We start from the raw sequence: 26,127 nt of genomic DNA, 5'->3' as shown, positions 1-26,127 counted from the left end.
GACACTTTTCAGGATGTTTCCTTTTTTTATGTCACTTAGTAAAATCATCGTCCCACTGTTTTCATTAATAAAAAGGTCAGCCACAGACCGGTGATATGTACTCATCTGCTGCAATGACTCACAATATTAGCACTTTCACAACTTTGCAAACATTTATTAGCCCTCATATATCTTATGTAACATTTTCAAGAAAAGTACATTCAAGCAAAGAGTTAAAAGCTTAACAGTAGTCTGTACGAACAACACCTGCACGTTTCGGGAGTCAGATTTTATACATCAGGCTTGATTTTACTAAAGCTTTGTTGGATTAGTGTAAATTTCCTACAGACATACTTTGTACTTCAACCAATAAGTCATTGAAGTGTCTTTAGACCATTCTTACTGTCTGTCTGGATCCACCCCTGGCCGGCTCTTCACAGCACCGCTCCAAGTGATCGACTTGTGTCCCACTATGTGAGGTCAGGGACCATAGCATGAGACGAGACTAGTCCAGAGCTGCTCCTGGCCATAAAAATATACCCAGTGGCAATCGTGATGTCCATGGTTTTGGCTACAGGAATCAACTGAAGGGTTCCCTTTAAATCACCCATTAGATAAAAATAATCTGATGGACAATCATTTATTGATGGCCGCAAACACATCCCAGACTACATTGGCTAATATTAGATTTAGCCTATGATGCATCCACTGCTGCTTATCGGGCCCTAACAATCTAAGACTGAGTTCACATGTCCAGTAATCATCTGTTAGAATCGATCCTCCAGAGATCTCTTTGCAAAAAAAGTTGTGCAAACACAACTTTTTTTGTTCGTTATTAAATGACGGATTTCTGCCTGATCCGTTTTGTTAACATGGGAGTCTATGGAGGACAGATATGTTAACGGACTGCTATTTAGTCATCCGTTTTTCTTGCATTTGTAATGGATCCGTTTTTTGTTTTTTTTTACAGGATCCGTTCCAAATCGAAGATAAATAGGATTCTGTTAACGGATCCGTCCTCCATAGACTCCAATGTTAACAAATCAGATCCGAAATGGAGACTGTGGACAAAATGCGCAAATAGAGTCTTAACTGGTAAACAGCATAAGAGGGGTTAATGGAAAACTCACCTATAGGGGTTGTTCCAGTCACAACTCCTATATTAGAGTAGTCACAGGGTGAACCAGTTGCAGGCCCGAAGAAATCGGTATTAGTAGTATGCAGGAAAGACGGGTATCATGCCGCGCTTATCATCAAGGTCCAGGAGGCAGATAGGGTTAATCCATGTCTTCTTATTTAACAGGAGAAGATACAGGTCAACACGTTTCAAGGGACTCAGCCCTCTTCCTCAGGACATATATCAAATGACAGATTATCCTGTCATTTGATATATGTCCTGCGGAAGAGGGCTGAGTCCCTTGAAACGTGTTGACTTGTATCTTCTCCTGTTAGGGTTAATGTATGTCTTTTTATTTAACAGGAGAATATACAAGTCAACACGTTTCAAGGGACTCAGCCCTCTTCCGCAGGACATATATCAAATGACAGGATAATCTGTCACTTGATATATGTCCTGAGGAAGAGGGCTGAGTTCCTTGAAACGTGTTGACCTGTATCTTCTCCTGTTAAATAAGAAGACATGGATTAACCCTATCTGCCTCCTGGACCTTGATGATAAGCGCGGCATGATACCCGTCTTTCCTGCATACTACTAATAACAAATCAGATCAGGCAGAAATAATTTTGCCAATGGATCTCTGCAGGGTCTGTCCTAACGCATGTTTACAGGACATGTGAACTCAGCCTAATGCCGGCGTCACACGGTATGATATATCGTGCGATATGTCGGCGGTGTCACGGAATTCGTGACGCACATCCGGCATCGTTAGAGATGTCGTACCGTGTGACACCTCCGAACGACTGTGAATGAACAAAAATACTCACCTTATCGTTGCTCGTTGACACATCGTTCATTTTCAAAATGTCGGCCCTCCTTCTGTGCTCTGGTTGTTAATCGTTCCCGAGGCAGCACACATCGCTCCGTGTGAAACCTCGGGAACGACGAACACAGCTTACCTGCATCTCGCCGGCAATGCGGAAGGAAGGAGGTGGGCGGGATGTTATGTCCCGCTCATCTCCTCCCCTCCGCTTCTATTGGCCGGCAGCTGTATGACGTCTCTGTGACGCCGAACGTCCCTCCCCCTTCAGGAAGAGGATGTTCGCCGCCCACAGCGAGGTCGTCCGGGAGGTAAGTACGTGTGACGGCGGTTACCGACTTTGTGTGCCACAGGCAAGGAATTGCCCGTGACGCACAAACGACGGGGGCGGGTGCAATCGCTCATGCGTCCCGTGTGACACCGGCATAACAGTGTTATTGAAGGAAGGTGCGGACGCCGGTCTCCGTACTCCTTTGCCAGAGAGGGCCAGTGCTTGTAGACTACTTCGGGTGAGTTCTGCAACACTTAAGGGTGCTTGACACGTTGCGACATCGCTAGCCATTGCTAGCGATGTCGCAACCGATAGCACCCGCCCCCGTCGTTGCCGCGATATGTGGTGATCGCTGCCTTAGCAAACATTATCGCTACGGCAGCGTCACACGCACATACCTGTGCAGCGATGTCGCTGTGACCGCCGAACAAACCCTCCTTCAAGGGGGAGATGCGTTCAGCGTCATAGCGACGTCACTGCAGCGTCACTGAGCGGCCGGCCAATAGAAGCGGAAGGGCGGAGATGAGCGGAACATCCCACCCAACTTCCTTCCTTCCGCATTGCCGGTGGAGGCAGGTAAGGAGATGTTCGTCGCTCCTGCGGTGTCACACATAGTGATGTGTGCTGCTGCAGGAACAAGAAACAACATCGTACCTGTCGCAGCAGTGATATTAAGGAAATGAGCGATGTGTCAACGAGCAACGATTTTTCACGTTTTTGCGCTCGTTGATCGTCGCTCATTTGTGTCACACGCTGCGATGTCGGTAACGGCGCCGGATGTGGGTCACTACTGACGTGACCCCGACGATATATCGTTACCGATATCGCAGCGTGTAAAGCCCCCTTTACTGTCTTCTTCAGTGCAGCATCCTCCACCCTGCAGCTGGTCACCATTGTAGACGTAGTAGAGAGACAAAGGACACTGGAGAACTCTTGGCAAAACAACAGTAAACGATTTATCAAATCTTCCACCTTCACGACAGACATGGCCACACTTATATGGTTCTGTTGCTGGTGTCTTCCCAGGAACTCAGTCTTAAGGCCCAGTCACACTAAACAACATCGCTAGCAACATCGCTAGCAACATCGCTGCTAACGAACAACTTTTGTGACGTAGCAGCGATGTTGCTAGTGATGTTGCTGTGTGTGACATCCAGCAATGACCTGGCCCCTGCTGTGAGGTCGTTGGTTGTTGCTGAATGTCCTGGACCATTTTTTAGTTGTTGCTCTCCCACTGTGAAGCACACATCGCTGTGTGTGACAGCGACAGAGCAACAACTGAATGTGCAGGGAGCAGGAGCCGGCTTCTGCGGACTCTGGTAACCACAGTAAACATTGGGTAACCAAGAAGCCCTTACCTTGGTTACCCGATATTTACCTTCGTTACCAGCATCCGCCGCTCTCACACTCTCAGTGCCGGCTCCTGCTCTGTGCACATGTAGCTGCAGTACACATCGGGTAATTAACCCCACGTGTACTGTAGCTAGGAGAGCAAGGAACCAGCGCTAAGCAGTGTGCGCGGCTCCCTGCTCTCTGCACGTGTAGCTGCAGTACACATCGGGTAATTAACCCCATGTGTACTGTAGCTAGGAGAGCAGGGATCCAACGCTAAGCGGTGTGCGCTGGTAACCAAGGTAAATATCGGGTCGGATACCTTAGTTACCAAGCGCAGCATCGCTTCCACGCGGTGCTGCTGGCTGGGGGCTGGTCACTGGTTGCTAGTGAGCTCACCAGCAACTCGTGTAGCCACGCTCCAGCGATCCCTGCCAGGTCAGGTTGCTGGTGGGATCGCTGGAGCGTCGCAGTGAGACATCTCACCAGCAACCTCCTAGCAACTTACCAGCGATTCCTATCAGGTTGGATCGTTGTTGGGATCGCTGGTAAGTTGTTTAGTGTGACTGGGCCTTTAACCTGTCCCGCTATCTGGGGCCTAGTCCTCCAGCTGCCGGGCATATGCCTCTTCCTACCCCTTTCTTACTCTTCGGCTGGTCCTTTCAACTGCTCTGGACAGCTTCTAGTCACTAGACTTCCTTTGACCTGTCCAAGGTACTCTACCCCGATGGCCGTCTAGTCCCTGGCTCTTCTAAGCCTGTACCGAGGTGAGCGGTAGGTTCCAGACCCTTGAAGGATAACTCCGAGTTCCCCAACGTTTGATCATGAACTTTTGTTGCTCAGTCGCCAGTTGAATCAGATAGTTCATTTCAGTGACTAGCCGACGTTTCTTTGTTATGGGTGAAATGGCTATTTCATTTTAATTTTATCTTATGTGTAAACTAGTTTAAATACTGTAAAGATGCATCCCCATGAGATTTAAAATTAGTATGAAAATATACAGCATATCAACCCCGTATGAATGTGCCCAAAGGATATGTTCACATGTAGCAAACTTGTATCTAAAAATTTAAAAATGTTTGCATGCAAATCTGCAAGACTCTGCAGATAAATCCATTGCTGCTATTCTTAGCCAAATAATGATGATGCCTCTCCAGATAATGTGCTGCAAAATCTGCAATAATTGGGGCTTGTAATGGATTTTGACAATTTGTTTTCCATACAGATTTAAATTTCTGTATTAATAGTACAGTGCATGTATTGTGTGACAAAGGAAACTAGCACTTTTCGTGCAATTCTTAAAGGGGTCCTCTATATGGAGACCTTTCCTTAGGATGCCATGAATATCATATCGGTGAGGGTGCGACTCCCGATGACCCATGATGGTCATCTGCTGCTCTCAGTGCTGCCCAGTCGCAGAGTGGAACTACACATCTCAATCAACTGAATAGTGGCCACAGTGGGGTACTAAAGCTTCACAATTATTCAAGTGAATAATGGTGGATCTGCAGTACCTGGCCATGGCCACTATACAGTTGACAGAGCTGTGTAGTTCCACTCCGCAACTGAGCACATATGGCCAGCGGTGGAACCGAGAACAGTTGATCACATTCCCACCTATCTGATATTAATGACCTATCCCAAGAACAGGCCATCAGTATCAAGTACCGGCAAGCCCCTGGATGCTGGTTCACATAGTTTGGTGGGGTGCTACTATACATCTACATCAACATGCAGAGCATTATATTGAATTATTTCTATTTTTGGGATCTGTCTGATATGAATCCAAATATGGTGTTGTGTGTTAAGTCCAAGGTTGATTTACCCATAGTAGGATGATAAGCCGTGTTTGTTACGAGATACACACAGGGAGGGAAGATGGATATTTAAGCTTGTGTGGATAGTGAAGAAGATGTAATTACGCAGGTGCTTGGTTGTCTTGGCCATGTAACACTGTTTCTACAGATAATGACATCAGATGTCGTCCAGTCTACTCTCAGGGCGTGTGGTGAGCAGAGATAATTGCTGTGCTATAATATCTCTCCACCAACCTAAAGTGAACTAAGGTCATAGCTTGTTACTTGCCAAATTTCACACCAGACATAAGTCTTAAAGTAATTCCATGGACTAGACTCGCATACTGATCAAGAAATGTGAGACTCAGGAACTAAATTTATTTGTGGCTAAAAGGTGCTCCAATAATATACAGTAATACCTTGACTTACGAGTTCAATTAGCTCTGTGACCGAGCTCTTAACTCAATTTGCTCTTATGTCAAATTACATTTCCCCATTAAAATTAATTGAGATGCTATTAATCCATTTCAGTATTCGAATCTCCCACTCCCAGATCCAAGACTTCTTCCGAGCTGCACCAATCCTCTGGAACGCTCTACCGCAAGAAGTTAGGACGAATCACAACTTACTCAGCTTCAGACGCACCCTAAAAATGCATCTTTTTAGGGCGTCCTATCACACTCCCTAATCCAATCCAATCTACACAGTCTCTCTACAACTTCTCACAACATAACCCCACGTCAAACTCCATGGCACCCAAATGCATCTCAAGGTTCACGCCAATTGGTCCAGGAAGGCATTATCTATCCCCCATTTCCTTGAGATGGCTGGATTGTCATTGTAAATAAGCACTTGTACCTTGCCCCCCCCCATATCTCATTGTAGATTATAAGCTCTCACGAGCAGGGTTGTCTTTTTTTCCCTCTAAATATTGTATTTTCTATAACTGTTGCTTGTTTGTATATGTTCCTCCTGATTTGTAAAGCGTTGCTGGCGCTATAGAAATAACAATTATTATTATTATTATAGTGGCTATCTGCTCTTGAATTTCCCCCTCAAATTAGCTATCACTAATGTGAATGCTACCCATGAGACTTTACATTGCCCTGCAACAGAAGGAAAAACTCCTCACCTTGAAGAAAAAGCTTATGAGTCTGAGGTCCAATAAAGACTCCTTCCTTTTCTTTCCTTCACTGAAACTTGGAAACATATCAATGAGATACTTGAATACTTTAGCATTTTTATCCACTGCCTTTAAAAAGGTCTTCATTAGGCCCAACTTGATATGCAATGGTGGTAACAAAATCTTACATGGGTCAACAAGTGCTGGATGCAGAACATTTTTACTCCTTGGCTGAAAAGACTGTTGGAGAGGCCAGTCTCTTTTATTGTAGTGGTATTCTCCTGCATGATTATCCCACCCTGGACACCAAGTAAGACCACCTTTAATTCACCACAGAGGTGCCACAAATGTTGGTAATACTGTAGTTCAGGCACCTCAACAACTGTCTCATGTTGCCATACGTTTCCTTCATGTGGACGGCATAACAAACTGGAATTGAAGGTAGCACATTGCCATTATGCCGCAAGATGGCTTTTATAGTTGTTTGGGATGAATAGGTGAAGATCCTCCATTTCTCTGGATTATAACTTATCTCCAGAGCTTCCATTAAACTGTTGATGTCGTTGAATGCCACAAGATTGCCCTCCATGAAGAAGAATTGGACAAGATCTTTATAACGGTTGTGGAAAAAAGAAAACCGAACTTCTCCCACTAGATTTCACTGCTGTAGCCTGGAACCTAAGAGCTCAACCTTATTCTGAGACAGATCCAAATCTCTAACACAAGATTGTTCAGTTCACTTTGTGTTATAAGTTGTGGTTCAGTTGAGGTTGCTGACAGAACATCTGGGTCATGAAAGGAAGATACTTAATGACACCAATTGCCTTCTTCTTCCTCACTTGACTTGACTTAAAGTGGTTCTGGTGCTGTTGGAACCATCAGTTCTTCTGTATGTGCTAGTGGGAGTATTGCACTTGGAATGTTTGGATACCGTAAAGTCCACTTCTTCATTGAAACTTCCTTCCTAATGGAGGGCAGCATGCAGAAATAGCAATTGGTGTTGTGATGGGTTGGCTCTCACCAGATCATTTGGACTGCAAAAGGCATAGATTCCCTCTTCCTGTGCAACCACTCCATACAAGTATAAAAAGACAACTTCTTAGAGCAAGTGATATTTATTTCACTACTTATTGATGCCATAGTAATATGAGGGAAGAGGCATGATGCAGTACGATGATAACTTCCCCGAGCACTATGCAACACTAGAAAGGGGCACCATGGACAGATAAGTATAGCATGTGTGACGTAGCCCCCATGCCTCAGACATCAGTTTTCGAACTTTGTCTGGATCATATATTTAAAGGAGTTGGTCACTACTTTTTTATTAATGGCATTGGATAGGCCATCAACTTCTGATGGTGGTGCGACACCGACACCGTCGTTAATCAGACGTTACTGCCGCTGGCGGTGCTACTGGAACACAGCAGGTCCATCATTTCTATAGTGCTACAGATTTACCCCCTATTCTAATAAATGGATGGATATCTATACTAGATCATGGCCACTAAAATTTTGATGGATCTGCTGTGGCCAACGTCTATAAGTATAGCATTTTTAATGTACTGTAGAACTATACAAATCCCTTTTAATAAACACGCTTTCTGTGCTTCTACCCTGCTGTGGATTTCCTAGACGTGTGTGCACGTAAAGTCTTTTTGAGGCGGGTCAACAAATATTTCTAAAGGAAGATGCTTATTTTTATTGGTCATTTCCTGAGCACTTTTTCTTCGTCTTTGGCCAACAGTGGTTTTTGGAGTATTTTCCCATGGTTTCTAAGGCTACTTTCACACTTGCATTGGACGGCTTCCGTAGCATTGCGTTGTGTGACGGATGCAACGGATGCGTTGCATATAGTGGCAAACGGATGCTACGGATCGTACAAAACAACGGAAAGCTTTTTTTTTTTTCTTTTCTTCTTCTTTTCTTCTCTACAGTTTTACCGGCAGCAGACTATTGTGAACGATCAGCTGATCGCTCTCAATAGTCGGCTGCCAGGCGCTCAGCTGAGCGCTCTCACATGTCAGCGGCCGGGTGCTCAGCTGAGCGCTCTCACATGCCGGCGGCCGGTCGATCAGCTGAGCGCTCTCACATGCCGGCGGCCGGGCGCTCAGCTGAGCGCTCTCACATGCCGACGGCTGGTCGATCAGCTGAGCGCTCTCACATGCCGGCTGCCGGGAGCTCAGCTGATCGTTCGGCTGCTGAGAATGTGTGTGGGGGCGGAGTGCGGAGTGGGTGGAGCCGAGCGGGCCATGGCGCTGAGGACAGGTGAGTGTGCGTGTATGTTTATGTATGTGTGTGTGTGTGTGTGTGTACATACATGCGAAGTGGAATGCGGGAGGGGGCGGAGCCAAGCCGGGAAGTGTCGGGCTCCTTGCACATGTAGCGAGGGAAAATATCGGCAAAGCACTTTGCTTGGTTACCCGATATTTACCTTGGTTACGGGTGCAGGGAGCCAGAGAGAGCAACGGATTGCGCTGCTCAAAAAAATGTTACATGCTGCGTTCCTCCCGCCCGGCGCAGTGTCAAAATAACGACGCTCCAGCGGATGCAACGCTGACACTTGCGCTACAGTGCGTCGTCCATACAAGTCTATGGAGAATAGCGCAGTGCGTTAACGGACTGCGCTATTCTCCATAGTGATGGACTGTGCTGAACGCAAGTGTGAAAGTACCCTAAGGCATCATTTTCACTCATATTTTCAGGGTTGTTTTTTTTTAAACTCAATTGAATAATGTGGAAATTATTAGTGGTTCTTGATGCAGATGCCGAGAAAACACTTGAAAAGGCATCCAAGCATCTTTTGAGCCTTTGTATTGACGTGTATTGTAAAGTATTGTATATAGTATCTTCTAAGAGGAAAAATGAATGGCAAGATTACTTCTTTGTAACTGCTTAGCATCTTTTAAGATGCTCAAAAGACAGAAGATATGAACATCAAGTCATTTTTACATAGAAATGCATATATTCATGCTTTTATACATTTTCTGAGAGCTTTTTCAGGTGGTTTGCCAAAAAACAAAAACAAAAAAATATTTTACACAAAAACCTTTTTAAACATTTAAACCACAAGTAGTTTTCTAATGATAACTTCCCTTTATGTCAGTTGCGATCCGGGAGCTATTGACCTGGGCTACTCTCTACTGAGATTTTGGCATTTGGATGAGCAGGGGTACTTTTGGTCACAGGAGCAATCAGCAGGTGCGGTTCAGCATGCCGGGGCGAGCTCAGGCACTGTCACATAGTTATACCAAGTAACATTACCTTCAATGTAGGTCACATTACATTATAAATCCTATTGAATTTCCTTGTATACCCCACAGGCAGAAAGTCCCGGATTATATTGGGGCATGAAATATTTATCCTTTCACACAGTTATGTGGGCTGATAACATGCGCCGTATGGGATGCGGAGAAGAAGTCCTGCAGTGTTTAGTAATGGAATCCTCAAGTATAGGATCCCCAGACAGCACTTATTCACTTTATATACACTGGGTGCAGAATTATTAGGCAAATTGTATTTTAGCGGATTTGTTGATCAACAACTATGTTCTCAATCATCCCAAAAGACTTATAAATATCAAAGCTTAATATTTTTGGAAGTCGGAGTGTTTTTTTTCATAGATTTGGCTATCTTAGGAGGATATCTGTTTGTGCAGGTAACTATTACTGTGCAGAATTATTAGGCAACTTAATAAAAATCAAATATATTCCCATCTCACTTGTCTATTTTCACCAGGTAAACCAATATAACTGCACAAAATTTAGAAATAATCATTTCTGACATGCAAAAACAAAACCCCAAAAAATTAGTGACCAATATAGCCACCTTTCTTTATGATGACACTCAACAGTCCACCATCCATACATCCATAGATTCTGTCAGTTGCTTGATTTGTTTATGATCAACATTGCGTGCAGCAGCCACCACAGCCTCCCAGACACTGTTCCGAGAGGTGCACTGTTTTCCTTCCCTGTAGATCTTACATTTTATGAGGGACCACAGGTTCTCTAGGGGTTCAGATCAGGTGAACAAGGGGGCCATGTCATTATTTTTTCATCTTTTAGACCTTTACTGGCCAGCCACGCTGTGGAGTAGTTGGATGCATGTGATGGAGCATTGTCCTGCATGAAAATCATGGTTTTTTTTAACGATACTGACTTCTTCCTGTACCACTGCTTGAAGAAGTTGTCTTCCAGAAACTGGCAGTAGGTCTGGGAGTTGAGCTTCACTCCATCCTCAACCCGAAAACGTCTCACAAGTTCATGTTTGATGATACCAGCGCATACCACTACCCCACCTCCACCTTGCTGGCGTCTGAGTCGGAGTGGAGCTCTCTGCCCTTTACTGATCCAGCCTGTGGCCCATCCATCTGGCCCATCAAGAGTCACTCTCATTTCATCAGTCCATAAGACCTTTGAAAAATCAGTCTTAAGATATTTCTTGGCCCAGTCTTGATGTTTTATCTTATGTTTCTTGTTCAAAGGTGGTTGTTTTTCAGCCTTCCTTACCTTGGCCATGTCCCTGAGTATGGCACACCTTGTGCTTTTTGATACTCCAGTAATGTTGAAGCTCTGAAATATGGCCAAACTGGTGGCAAATGGCATCTTGGCAGCTTCACGCTTGATTTTCTTCAATTCATGGGCAGCTATTTTGCACCTCTTTTGCTCAACACGCTTCTTGCGACCCTGTTGGCTATTTGCCATGAAACGCTTGATTGTTCAGTGATCATGCTTCAAAGGTTTGGCAATTTCAAGTCTGCTGCATCCCTCTGCAAGACATCTCACAATTTTGGACTTTTCAGAGCCCGTCAAATCTCTCTTCTGACCCATTTTGCCAAAGGAAAGGAAGTTGCCTAATATGTATGCACCCCTTATATAGGGTGTTGATGTCATTACACTGCACCCCTCCTCATTACAGAGATGCACATCACCTGATTTACTTAATTGGTAGTTGGCTCTCAAGCCTATACAGCTTGGAGTAGGACAACATGTATAAAAATTAACATGTGATCAAAATACTCATTTGCCTAATAAGTCTGCACACAGTGTAGTACCTATCAATGTAGACACCTTCTATCATTGCTGGAGTCTTGGTACTGATACAATTACCGACTGATAGAACAAAGGGTCCGCTACATATTTGGCTGATTGATTGTAGAAGAACGGTGACATAAGGCCGGTCAGGCATTTCCTACAGATCGTCAGCAAACTTTGCTACAACACCACTATTTCAAAAGTGGCTTCTTTGTAGGGTTACATAAAAGTATCCGATATATGTAAAACACTGTACACAAACGAAAGTTCATACAGCTCACCAGACAATTGAATATGGGTGCGGTGCTTGGAAGCATGAACCGGCATCCAGGTGGAAACTTGAAGCCATGGAAAAATTGGAAATCCGGCATCCACTCAGTAAGATAAAGAATTGGCTTTAATAAAAATGAATACAATCAATGAAAAAACTTGATTACAGCCAGTAAAGACAAATTGCCCGTCGACGCGTTTCACACAGATGTGTTCTTAATCATCTGTTTGAAACGCGTTGACGGACAATTTGTCTTTACTGGCTGTAATCATGTTTTTTTTATTGATTTTATTCATCTTTATTAAAGCCAATTTTTAATCTTACTGAATGGATGCTGGATTTGCAATTTTTCCATCACTTTATGTAAAACACTGTGCCTGTGTAAAACACTGTGGCGCTCACATTTCTCAGCGGTGGATGCTGCAGCTTGTCATTGGCACTTGCTCTCCTTGGGCTGCTGTAAACCACCCTTTGCACACTGATGAAAGTCCATGCTCAGCACCTAAACATTTGTGCTGGTGTTGTTTGGATTACCCTAATAAATTCTACATTATTTCACCATATTCGAGTGCCACATTCTATTTGACTGTCTTGGTTTATTGGCTGGGGTCACGTGAGTGTTTATTAATTTATGCAAGAGAATCGGATTAATTATTGGAAAAACACTGATTAAACTCTTATCCGAGTTTGATTAGAGTTCCAACTTAGGGGTACTTTGCACACTACGACATCGAAGGTGCGATGTAGGTGGGGTCAAATCGAAAGTGACGCACATCCGGCGTCGCTGTCGATATCGGAGTGTGTAAATCCTTTTTGATACGATTAACGAGCGCAAAAGCGTCGTAATCGTATCATCGGTGTAGTGTCCGACATTTTCATAATTTAGCTGCAGCGACGGTCCGATGTTGTTCCTCATTCCCCTGCGGCAGCATACATCGCTGTGTGAGAAGCCGCAGGAGCGAGGAACATCAGCGTACCTGCGTCCTGCAGCTCACGCCGGCAATGCGGAAGGACGGAGGTGGGCGGGATGTTTACGTCCTGCTCATCTCCGCCCCTCCGCTTCTATTGGCTGCCTGCCGTGTGACGTCGCTGTGACGCCGCACGACCCGCCCCCTTAGAAAGGAGGCGGGTCGCCGGCCAGAGCGACGTCGCAGGGCAGGTAAGTGCATGTGAAGCTGCCGTAGCGATAATGTTCACTACGGCAGCTATCACAAGATATCGCTGCTGCGACGGGGGCGGGTAATATCACGCTCGGCATGGCAGAAATCGAATTGCGATGTTGCAGCGTGCAAAGTACCCCTTAGAGTTATCTGATTCTTTCGGATGTGAAAATCAGAGCACACTGTGAGGGGAAGATGGAGAACATCTCCATTCTGTGAGTCCGATATGATGTGAGTACAGTCCGTTGTTTTTCACTCTTCCATAGACTTGAATGGGTGCACATCATCTGATTTACACTGCAAATCACAACTTCCGAATAGGCATCAGAAAGAGAATGCAGATCAGCACTGCCCCATAGAATAACACTGGTTCGAGTGCTATCCAATAACACATTGGATATCACTCGTCCGATATATATACAAATGTGATCGAGCCTAAAGGGTACTTTACACGCTGCAATATCGGTACCGATATCGCTAGCAAGCGCACCCACCCCGGTCGGTTGTGCATCAGGGGCAAATCGCTGCCCGTGGCACACAACATCACTAACACCCGTCACACGGACTTACCTTCCCTGCGACGTCACTGTGGCCGGCGATCCGCCTCTTTTCTAAGGGGGCGGTTCGTGCGGCGTCACAGCAACGTCACACGGCAGCCGTCCAATAGCAGAGGAGGGGCGGAGATGAGCGGCCGGAACATGCCTCCCACCTTCTTCCTTCCTCATTGCCGGTGGATGCAGGTAAGGAGATGTTCGTCGCTCCTGCGGTGTCACACATAGCGATGTGTGATACTGCAGGAACGAGGAACAACCAGCGGCATGCACCATCACTGATATTTGGAAAAGGAGCGATATGTCAACGAGCAACGATTATTCACGTTTTTGCGCTCGTTGATCATCGCTCCTTGGTGTCACACGCTGTGATGTCGCTAACGGCGCCGGATGTGCGTCACTACCGACGTGACCCCGACGATATATCGTTAGCGATGTCGCAGCATGTAAAGCACCCTTTAAAGCAGACTTTTACAAAGAATAAACACCTTCTTGGATGACTGGTCTCCAAATAAAACCTCCTACACCCCTAAGGTCAGATGACATACTCTCTAACAATAGTAGATACATACAATTCAGACAGAACCAATAAACTAAAATATATAACTAATGCTCAAAACTTTGACTTACACTCTTTTGTTTCCTATCATGTAGTCAGTCCATCTTATAAAAGCACTGTGCCCTTGGCATTGTTAGAATTTCTTTTGGGCAGTTATCAGCTCGCTGTGATGCATTTTTATGCTGACTAGTTTTCTTGTCGTTATCCTAAAATATATATTTAAAGGGGTAGTCAAGGTTTGAGGGCAAAGTCTGCAGTCACTCTATGAGCTGGCAAGATACTCCACTATTGCCGGTGCGAGCAAGCAGTTACATGACCACATTTGTGTGATATATATACATATGGTCACATGCCGACTAGTTGGGTTCGGTTTCTCTCAATTCACTTCCATTGAAAAAAGCCAGAAAAGACTGTCGGCTCATGACTGTATGTATATAAATTGCATACATGTGGTCATGTGACTGTTGGCATGCATCGGATGTTCCAGGAAATCATGGTAGCATGCACATCACACACGGTCATCATTTAGAACTGTGTAATTCACATGTAGTGACTGCAGACTTTGCTCTCAGACCTGGACAACCCCTTTAAAATACTTAGGCGGGCTTTACACGCACATACCTGCTCGGCGACATTGCTGTGACTGCCAAACAATCCCTCCTTCAAAGGGGAGGTGCGTTCGGCGTCACAGCGACATCACCGCGACGTCACTAATCGGCCGGCCAATAGAAGCGGAGGGGCGGAGATGAGCGGGACATAACATCCCGCCCACCTTCTCCCTTCCGCATTGCTGTCGGGATGCAGGTAAGGAGATGTTTGTCGCTCCTGTAGGTTTACACGCAGCGATGTGTGGAGCTGCAGGAACGACAAAAAACATCGTACCTGCGGTCGAACCGACATTATGGAAATGAACGACGTTACACAGATCAGCGATATTTTACGCTTCTGTGCTCGTTCATCGTCGCACCTAAGATTTACACGTTGCGATGTTGCTACCGACGCCGGATGCGCGTCACTAACGACGTGACCCCGACGATATATCGGTGGCGATGTCGCAACGTGTAAAGCCCCCCTTACACTATGCTTATGGGGCAGAGATTGTAGGATTGTAAGACAGGTCATCAATAACAGATAGCCGGGAGTCAGACACCTGGCACCCCCACCTATCAGCTGAGATGAGCTGCAGTATTTAGCAACCGCATGCCATGGATAGGTCAGCAATATATTGGGAAAATCTTTATTTTCCTACCTGCTTTCTTATTTTGGCCATTCGAATTCCTGTTGTCAGATTAAGAGACCGTCAGATGTCCTTTGAGTCATCTTGGAAGTCAATTTACACTTGTTTCATGTTTGACTGTAATGAACCCACAGCTGTCTTCAAGACATGAGCCAAACATTCCTGTTGACGGAGGGATCAAGTACCAGCATGAAGGTCTGACAGTGGTGGTGGCTCTTGGATGGAATATTATGGAGATGTTCAAATATTAAACTTATTTTTTTATCATTTTTTTACAAGAGGTGTAAAATTCAGGCCTAATCTAAAACCTTAAACTGACCAATCCTATTATTTTGCAATTAATCCTGTTTAATCAGGGATGGCATGAACAATGCCGATTTGGATGTGGGGCATGTAGGAGTCAGACGCTTAAAATTCATTAAAAGGTGCCCTCCTCTCAATGAATCAGGAGTGTCTGACAAGTAGTGTGCTCCTGATCACACATCATTATCCAGTCAGGGACTGGAGTAAGAATTGTGGTGTAATGAATGATGCGCTGGTTATGAATTAGACAACCACCATACAATCCAACTTCTGCCCATTTTTGTGGAGCTGGGCAAAACTGTTATGAAAAAGACAAAAATTTAAAAACTGTGTGAAATGAAATTAGGATTTTTTTTTTTGCCTGACTAGCACAAATCAATGTTTCCGCTATTTTCACCAGGCTCCGCCAAAATGGGCAGAGCTAGGGTGGGATGGAGGCGTGGTGAGGGTGTGGCGCTACAGTTCAGCTCCTTCCTGATGAACATGGCTGTTCCGCACAGATATGCACACCACTTTATAGATGCTCCTTATTCATTAGGAGGCTTACACCTCTCAATGAATTTGGTGCTTCTGTTGCCAACACTTAACCTTATCAAGACCAGTATGAAAATCACCAGTCTTCATGAATCAAGGCCAAAGTGTTGTGTTTATCTTTACTAGTCATCTAAGATAATACCAATATGAGCCAGCAACCCTGAGATCCACCCAGTTACATATTATCCAATCAGATTGTAGTTTTGTTTGTTAAAGGGAATCTGTCAGCAGATTTTTGCTATGCAATCTGAAGACAGCATGCTGTAAGAGTTAAAAAGCAAAAAGCAACTGTGCCTCTCATATCTGTGTGTGAACTCACGCGAACAGCAGTCTGACACCCCCCTGCTGTGATTGACACCTCACAGTCAATGTATAATCTCTATTGAGAGCCTGGAGTGGGCAGGACAGCTCCCTGGGCTCAGCTACATGCTTAAAACTCAATCCTTTGATTGTGACAGAACGGCTGCACCCAGTAATCTATGTGATACATCGTTGGATTCAGAATATCCTTGCCTACAGTATGTTGCTGTCAGATGAGGTAGCAAAAATCTGCTGTCAAATTCCCTTTAAGTAGCTGACTTTCTGTGTATTTTAAGTTTTTGTCTATTATTTTTCTTTTCATAAAGCCTTAAAAACGCAGTTTGTAAATGCTGATATCCAATGAATATGTACGTAGAGTGCACGAGTATTAGAAGAGGAGGGGAATCACAAGTATTCGCCGGTGGCATCAATACATTCCTGGAATGTGCAGGACACTATGTAGAATATGTTGCTAAACCGGTATAATATTCAGTCATTATCTAAGGAGACGAGACTGACTTGTCAGCACCCACCTGAGCCACAAAGATGAACGGTCATGTTGGCTTCCATAAAGAGATTAGTTTACAATCTGCTGTGTAACATTACATGGATGAATGTCAAGAGCTTCAACCCCAGGACAAATACAAGTTGTACCTAATATGATTGATATGTCATTATAGTCTAAAGCAGGCTTTACACACTGCAATATCGGTCCTGATATCGCTAGTGTGGGTACCCGCCCCCATCTGTTGCGCGACAGGGGCAAATTGCTGCCCGTGCCGCACAACATCACCCAGACCTGTCACACATACTTACCTGCCCGGCGACGTCGCTGTCACCGGCGAACCGCCTCCTTTCTAAGGGGGCGGTTCGTTCAGCGTTACCGCGACGTCACAGCAGCGTCACTGAACCGCCGCCCAATAGAAGCGGAGGGGCGGAGATGAGCGGGACGAACATCCCGCCCACCTCCTTCCTTCCGCATAGTGGCCGGGAGGCAGGTAAGGAGAGCTTCCTCGTTCCTGCGGCGCCACACGTAGCGATGTATGCTGCCGCAGGAGCGACAAACTACATCGTTACTGCTGCAGTAACGATAATCGAGAATGGACCCCCATGTCACCGATGAGCGATTTTGCACGTTTTTGCAACGATGCAAAATTGCTCATCGGTGTCACATGCAGAAACATCGCTAATGCGGCCGGATGTGCGTCACAAATTCCGTGACCCCAACGACTCCGCATTAGCGATGTCACAGCGTGTAAAGCCCCCTTTAGGGAGATCCCAGGGTACTGGGGAAAGAGGGATGGATCCTACAGCATAATATACGGTAAATATATATGGGAACACCGAAAAATCCTATTGGCTACAGAGGTAAAGATGAGGCAAAAACCCCATTCATTTAAAGGGAACCTGTCGCCAAGTTTTTCCCTAATGAGCTGCGGCCACCACCAGTGAGCCCTTATATTCAGTATTCTAGAATATTGTATATAAGAGCCCAGACCGCACTGTAGAATGTAAAAAACACCTGTATAATAATCACCTAGGGGGTGCTTTTAGTACAATGGGTGTCGCTGCTCTCAATCCAGCACCTCCTCTCTTCTTGCGATCGTGATTCCTCCTGTCCAGAACAATGTACATGACACGTCCTGTGTCATTCACATAGAGGCATTCATTGCTTTCCTGCGCAGGCGCACTTTGATCTGCACTACCGAGGGCAGGGAAGTACTGTAATGAGCAGGCGCGATGAAAGGTGAGATACCGCCCGTGCATGCGCACTACAGTACTTTGATTTTCTCTCAGCCGGGCAGATGAAATTGTGCATGCACAGGAGTGCAATGGAGGCCTCTTTGAATGACATAGGACGCGTAATGCACACAGGGCTGGGCAGGAGGACGGCGATCTCACAAGTTGGAGGAGGCACCGGGCCAAGAGCAGCGATACCCATTGGACCGGAACACCCCTTAGGTGAGTATAATAAAGGTGTTTTTTTTTACGTTATACAGAGCGGCCTGGGCTCTTATATCCAGTACTATGGAATGCTGTATATAAGGGCTCACTGGTGCTGGCCACAGTTCATAAGGGAAAAACCTGGCAACAGTTTCCTTTTAAACAATGAAAACCAATCAAGGAATATGGGGCAAAACGTGATGGCTATCAAGAGTGCTGGGACACAGAATTTAACCCTATTAGTGACCACCAGACTTCATACACAGCTGGTGTTTTTAAGGCAACATTTTCGTGAGGGTATTTGACAGTCCGTGTAGGTACCGCAATGCCTGGACTGACTACATGTCACCTAAACTGAACATACAGACTCATAAACACATATGTAGCTTTAAGCTTGTGTCGAAAAACCCACAGACACTCTGGGAACTGCAGTCAATATTCAGACTGTGAAATACTCCCATGTGAACTCGGCCTCAGGAGAACCTGGACTATCCCCATATTGCTTCCAGGCAGTTATACTCTGCTCTATACCGATGAGAGAATGGCATGAGTATGTCCTCCTCTGGGGAGACCTCTAGTGAGTCTGGGACAAAAAGGTCCCAACTCCTTATTGTTTGCAGGTCTACAACTGGTATTTGAATGTATCTACTTTCTTTTAGTGCTGTAGGTGTTATGAATCTTATTTTTATGCTGACTACTTTGGAAGCAGCCAGTTTCTGGAAGAAGCTGAGGAGTCCTGACTATTGCAGCTGTGATGTTTTGCTGCATTGAAGAAGCTTGGAGTGTTTTTCTTTTTGTGTCTTTTTCCCCCACCTTGTATCTTGTTATTGTAGTGGTGAGACCAGTGCTCTTGCTGGCTTCTCACTAGCCAGTGTGAGTCCAGGGCAAGGGCCTAGGTATGTGACGGCGATGGGGGGAAGGACCTGTATAGCGACATTAGGCAGCATAGGGTACAGACTCAGGTTAGTTGCAGGTATCCCTTCTCCCCTCTCTCTATTGCTAGGGCCTTCCTTCTATACCATCCCCATTGTCACTCTTGCGTTGCGCTTTACGCTGAGCATCTGTATGCTCTGGCATATCAGAGACACAGCTATCTTTAGCTAATTGCTTGGCATTTATTCCTGGTTATGTTGCATAACTACCCTCCTGCCACTTAGGACGAAAGCTACCTATTTTATGCTGTTGGCTTTGGCAGCTGCTTCTTGGCATTAGGTGCTTCTACTTAGAGTGCTTTCATAGTGTACGTCAGACATATATGTCAGGAAGATTGCCCGACAGATAGCACATATGTCTTCCCCTGAACATGCATACATAGACAAGTGTTGCCCATAGGCTAACATGTAGAAAAAATACTACAAGGTATACATTTTTTTAGTGGATGCCTATGTGCAGAATACAATGTACTATGCAGGAAAAAGAAAAAAAAAACCCTGTACCTTAGTTTATGGGCCTGGCAGAACAAACGAGCATTCTTCGTGTCAGGTAATTAGGGGTCTAATTGGTATTTGTAACATATTCTCTGGCAGCTTTCCAAACGCAGCGTGAGTGCAGCCGTAACTTGTCAACGTATCGCTGTAAATTTGCAGAATACACCCAATTCTTTATTGTGTTCAGTCACTCCTGATTTTCGTAGGACTGTGTTCAGGTTTGTTCTGGATTTTTCCTGCATGATTTACAGACAAGGAGGATGATGTGTGTACAACGCCGTGGATTGAATGGCGCTATATAAGCAAATTAAATAAATCAATAAATAAATCAATAGTACAGGTAGTGGCAGCAGCCATGTTTAGTATATTTTGGAGAGAATCACCAGTCGGAGTTAACGTGTGAATTTAGACAAAAATACAATTGGTGTAAAAAAAGAAGCTATTCTTTCCTTCCCCTCCTAGGGTCCAGTGCACACTTATTCTTATTTGGCTGCAGCGGTGACAACATTGCTGCTGCCAGTCACTGAGCTCTGCGACTCTGAGCGGCTTGTGCTATCTATGACGTGCCCACGGGGTGTCTGGGGTGAGGGCTACCCGTCACCAGGCCGGTTGGGGGATGTCACAGCGGCCTGGCCCGGTTCCGTGACCCCGTTGGTGTCAATTAAAAGATGGGGATGATGATTATAGGGGGATGGTAGTTATTCATGACGCCACCTGTGATACGGGGCCAGGTATTAGCTGCCACTGCAGGAGGCCTTCTCTGGGGCAGATGACAACACAACTCGGATGGTATAGCTCTCCACAGGCAGAGCTTAGGCCCCGAGAGGATGTGGGGAGTAGTAGTCCACTGTAATGAAGGGGCGCGGAAAGGATCAGACGACACAGCAGGTGCAGTTTAAGTTCTTTTCTCACTGAGATGTCACCTCCTTTGGACTGCCGGACTCCGCTGTCATGGGCTCCAGCCGATCTCGGATAGTTCGGAGGTCAGAACCGGTGTTTCTTTCAGTGAGTCCTTCCTCCCTGCGCCGTGTTGTGCGAGTCCCTGTGGCTTGAAACTACGCTGGGACCTGAGTCCTTGAGGTTTGTTCAGTCCCCCATCCCGTATAGCAGGCAGCGCGAGTCCGTAGATGGAGCCGCCCTATGGTTACAACTCCTGGCTCTATGTAAAAACAAAAAAACTCCTGGCTCTATGTGCTGCTCTGGCGCTGTGTATGGGCCAAAAGACTTGAAATCATCTGCCTGGCGGATTCTGCTGGCGGGACTTGCAGTGCCCACTAGCTTAGGGCTCCGCACCCTGAGGTGGGCGCCGGCCCTAAGGGAGCTATAAGCTCTCCCCTCAGTGACCGTGTCCTCCTGCGTCTCACTTGTTTCCTGTTCTGGACTAGACTCTTTGTAAGTGTGTGTGTGTTGCCTTGCTCCCCAGTGTCTAGCTCCTCCCCCCGGGTTCCTGAACTAGTGAGCAAATGGTCCACTACATTGGAGTGTGGCCATCACTAATGTCTCAAACCTAGCCCAGTGGGTTGTGGCGGTTTTACTGTCAATGACCTCCTCCGTAACCGAGATGAATACTGAAACTCTGGTGGGGTGCAGTACCCTGTGATGACTGAAGCCTCAGGGGCGCCACATCTACATGGGCTGAGCCACTGAGCTCAGAGATGGGGGCACTAGCACAGATTCAACACTAGACCTCCAGAGGTTAAGTAAGGGCTCATGCACACAACCGAGAAAATGGTCCGATTATTCTGATCAGACTCTGATCAAATTTCAATCAAACTCTGATCGGAGTGCCATCAGGGGTGGAGAATAAAAAAAAGGTTCTCCATCTTCTCCATTAAGTCACTTTTAGAGATGAGCGAACCCAAAGGTTCGGGATTGTATCGAACATGTTTTCGAATTTGGAGTTTGGGTGCTTTCCGTACGCTGGCCACTTGATCGAGCATCGCTGTGCTCGGGTACGCTCGGCGCTCAACCCAGTGCGAGCCGCTTCAAGTGTTTGAATGGCTCTCACTTGGGGTGAAAACAACATTTTTTTTATGCAGTGTGTCCAAAACCTCCTCAAAAACGTCGCCCTTCCTTCCCTGGAAGTGCTCCATTTATGGCTGGCTGCAATTGGGCCGAAACCCGACTTGCCCAATCATTGACTTCCAATAGGGTTCAGGTCAAGTCCTGGTCCGGAACATAACTTTAACTAAAGTCCGGCTGAACTCACAGAACCCGAACTTCAACGGGTCCATTCATATCTAGTCACTTCGTGAAAATCAAACTATACTCGATGTTATCTGATGTTTTCCACAGACCCATTGCCAATTTTGATCCAACTTTCGTATCAATATCGGGTATGTCATGGATTTTTTACAAAATTGGACATAGAAAAACATGGTATGAATGCTAACCGTTAAAACCACACGTTTGATCTAGACGCTCCTGTGCACAAACCCTAAAGACAAGTTTGTTTTTACAAAGAACTGAACATATAAAGAGAAGTTTTCTTAAAGTGGACAACTCCTAGAAGCAGAACAGGTCATTGTGAGTACTTCGGAAGCAGAGGTGTAGACGCACACAGACATGCTGATCACATACCACGGATTACTGAGACTGACAAGATGTAAGGACTTTACATCTCCTGACTAACCCTCTTGTGGCTCCAATATGAAGACTACAATGTATGTGCTGGGGCTGCGATGAACTCGCTTTGTGCAGAGACAATGGAAAGGACAGACCACAAAGTACTGTAGACCCACCCACAGACATCAGGTTAAGGACAGTTAAGACTGGATATGCTTGTGTTGTTGTGTCTGCAGGCAGAATCACATTACAGCACATTACATACCACATATTAGCTTTCAGCACCTCATAAATCTTGTTTTCCAGGCAGCCGCGCACCTCCCATATGTGTCATACTAATGTCTACACCACATTGATGCCTTAGGATTGGCCTATGCAAGCTCCTTAATGTTATCATTTGGATATGAGCTGTCAGAATTTATGAGTATTCGGGTCTTGGTTCTGCTGGACTGATTACCAGATCTAGTGATGCTTAAAGAGATTGTTCACTACATTAACATTGATAGCCTAATACCTATCCTTAGGATAGGTCATCCATATCTGATCGGTGGGGATCTGATACCCGGCACCGCCGCCAAGCAGTTGTTCCCGGTGTCACCGGCGTCAAGATCTGCACAGCTCCATCTACTGTTTAGTGGCCGCCTCAGGTACTGCACATCCGCCCCTAGTGATTTGACACCTGTCCCCTATTTACCAGACATTGACACTATTCTAAGGATATTCCACCAATGTTTATGTAATGGACAAATTCATAAAAAGTAAAAAAAAAATATTTTTTTTCCCCATAAATCAATATTACATGTGAAGATACAAAACTTTGTAATATATCTGATGAGAGAAATCAGCTTCTTTCTTGTCCTGGGCTGATCTTTCTTTCTCAAATCCTCAATTCACAGGTAAAATCTATATTCAGTGAATACACATTTTCCCATTACTGAGATAGGAGATGGCAGTTGGTGCTCAGAAAGATAGTTGGAGAAATGTAACTATTGTTTGAAGAGAACTTGCAGAAGAATGCCTGTGTCGGCCTTTAGCTCCTCCATCCTCTTTGCCCCTCCCCTCTCCATAGAATATTAAAAGCACCAACTGTCATCTCCTATCTCATTAATGGGAAAAACTGTCTTCATTGAAAAAAAGAAGCAAATCTCTATAAAGATATATATTACAACATAAGTTTCATGTGCACTTTAATGACATCAGGTCAAGAACACTGCAGCCAATCACTGGTTTTAGTTCTGTGATTGCCTCCAGTGGTGATGGAAGTTAAATGATATGACGTCACCACTTCACCCCGGAGAAAAAGCTGTGGAAAAACAAGCGCATAGGGTCTTACCCCAATATGTGAGGGGTGGGGGTGGGGGAGTGAAACTACTCACCAGATGTAGTTGTGAGAAGCCACAACTACTGTAATCGCATGTATCACACAATCCAAGGCTGCAGCCACCAAAACGGTAGATAACAGAGAGCACAAGAGAGTGGTGTTTTAATGCCGCGCCAATGGATCACTTCAGATGATGTTCAGACCAGTGTTACTTTATTGGAGATTGGATGTTATCTGTTTCTTTGGTGGTCCTGATGAAGGGGGCAGATGCCCCAGAAACGCGTTGACCTGGAAAACAATAAAGTAACACTGGTCTGAACATCATCTGAAGTGATCCATTGGCGCGGCATTAAAACACCACTCTCTTGTGCTCTCTGTTGTCACCACTTCACCCAAAATACTAAGACTGGAACAGCAGCGGAGAGCCCACTTTTGACCCGGGACTGTCTAACTTTGATATTCTACATGGCAGGCAATGTTTGGGGTTCACTTTTCTAAAAATGGAAAACCCCCTTAATGGATCTTATTGGAACTGGCAGTGCCTGTCCGTGCTCCAAGGAGAGGTCAGGTGTGAGCTTATACACGGTGAGTTGATATACTTAAATTGGATATTATTGTATACTTGTTCCCCAGCTAAGATCCATTAATGGGGTTATCCAATTTTGGAAAAGTGAACCCCAAACGTTGATTGGTGCGCAGTAACAAAACTTTGAATTGGACCTTAATTCACCAGGTCCACCACAAATTAGTGAATTTCGGGATTGTAAAGGTTGTGATCACTATTTACACTGTTCCTTGTTTTTTTCTCTATTCTTCCCTGTCCTCTCCAGTCTTCACATTACACGTTTCTGCGTCTCGTCTCTAGCACACAAGATCTACCTGCTCTTCTTCACCATTCATAGTGATTGCTAACTTTCCCCGAAAGAGAACTTCTCTAGAAGACCATGTTTCACCACAACTAGTGGTAGTCATCTCAAAGAGGTCTCACTGGATTTTAGACATAAATTATAATATATAATTTAATATTTAAGGGTTCTGTGAGACAAACTTGTAAAGAAGTCGGGAAAGTAATGCTTACAAAATAAGCATTAGTTATGATTTATAGCTCCTTTACCACCACTGCTCCTTACAGGTCTTCGACGACTAATCTGCAGTAGTAATATCAACAATGCAGCCAATTACTGGTTTCAGTGGTATTATGCCATCTAATTTAGCATCACCACTGAGGGATAGACTGCATTGGTCATGTGTTCTCAATTAAAAAGTACTGCATCCGGTCCAAAAACAATTGCAAGGACCCACAGACGAGTATTCAAGGAGTTGCAGAGGATTTAACAAGTATCTAATGCATATTTTATCCCTTACCTGTCTTTCCCTCACTTTTTGTTTAAACCATGGCAATCCAGACAGGATGGTGCACTACTAGAGGCCCAGCCCTTGTATACTGTAAATGCAAAGAACTAGGCGCTAGTATAGATATGAGATAGTTGGAAATCCAAAAGTGAGTGTACAACATTTCAGTCATTGACTCTCTGACCTTCATCAGGATTAGATGTCTTTTGAAAGAGACATTGATCAAGCTGTGATAAAGAGCTGTGGGAGAAATGCCGAGTCCCTGTCTCGGTGAGAGTGATCTTACCACTGCAGGCATCCCGTGTTTCTCCCATGTCGCTTATCACAGCTTGATCTACGTCTATGCCAACACCATCCGTGCACCTGATGAAGGTCAGAGTCAATGATCGAATGGTTGACCGAAATGACACTTTTGGATGGTAAGTAAATTTCCTACTATCTCAAATCTTTATAGGCACCTAATCTTTTTGATTTACATCAATTTTGTCCTTTCTCAGGCCAGGTAAATAGATAAGCCATCACATTATCTGTGACGGTAAATTGGCATGTCTGCTTATTCGAGCATAACACGTATAATAGCATATTGCATCTCCATTGAAGCATACATATCGTGTGAAGAAGTTATTTTGCAAACTAGAGCTGGAGATAATATCATGTTTGTTATTTATGTCTTTATTTTTACAGTTCCAGACTTGAAGGTTATTATTCTCAAATACTGAAGCCAACTTTACCATAAAGCTATTTCTCCTACCGTCAAGGGTTGTCTTGTATTTCCTGGTTATAATTGGATTATGCTCTGTGGGCACGTATACAGCTCCATCAAGGGTTTCTGTTGACCTTTCAGATATTTTCGCAGCTAGAAGAGTATGTTCTGCAGAGTTATTCTTTCTATCAAAAATATTCTACAACTAATACAATCTAATCAAGTCATTGGGGGCCATCAGGATCCCACATTATCTGTTCTGACAGTAGGGGAGCAGAACTGGCGGAAGAGAGTAACACATGACTGCAAAATGTTACTTCATGGGTTTTACCTGTAGCCTCCAACCATGTGCCAACATTTCTTTGCATTTAGATCATTTAGAACTTGGTGTTCTTTATTGTCTCATTCAACACAGATAAGAATTTAGA

At 45.0% G+C, this 26,127-nt stretch overlaps 1 protein-coding gene across 1 annotated transcript in view; it reads left to right on the top strand.

The window, feature by feature from the left end:
- The window catches only part of LOC142251343 (TSC22 domain family protein 3-like), a 92,230-nt gene that overhangs the window by 24,681 nt on the left and 41,422 nt on the right, over positions 1 to 26,127 (top strand). The window lies entirely within an intron of this gene.

The sequence above is a fragment of the Anomaloglossus baeobatrachus genome, chromosome 9 (genome assembly GCF_048569485.1).
Source record: "Anomaloglossus baeobatrachus isolate aAnoBae1 chromosome 9, aAnoBae1.hap1, whole genome shotgun sequence".
Lineage (NCBI taxonomy): Eukaryota > Metazoa > Chordata > Amphibia > Anura > Aromobatidae > Anomaloglossus > Anomaloglossus baeobatrachus.
This window is presented reverse-complemented; position numbering and strand designations above follow the sequence as displayed.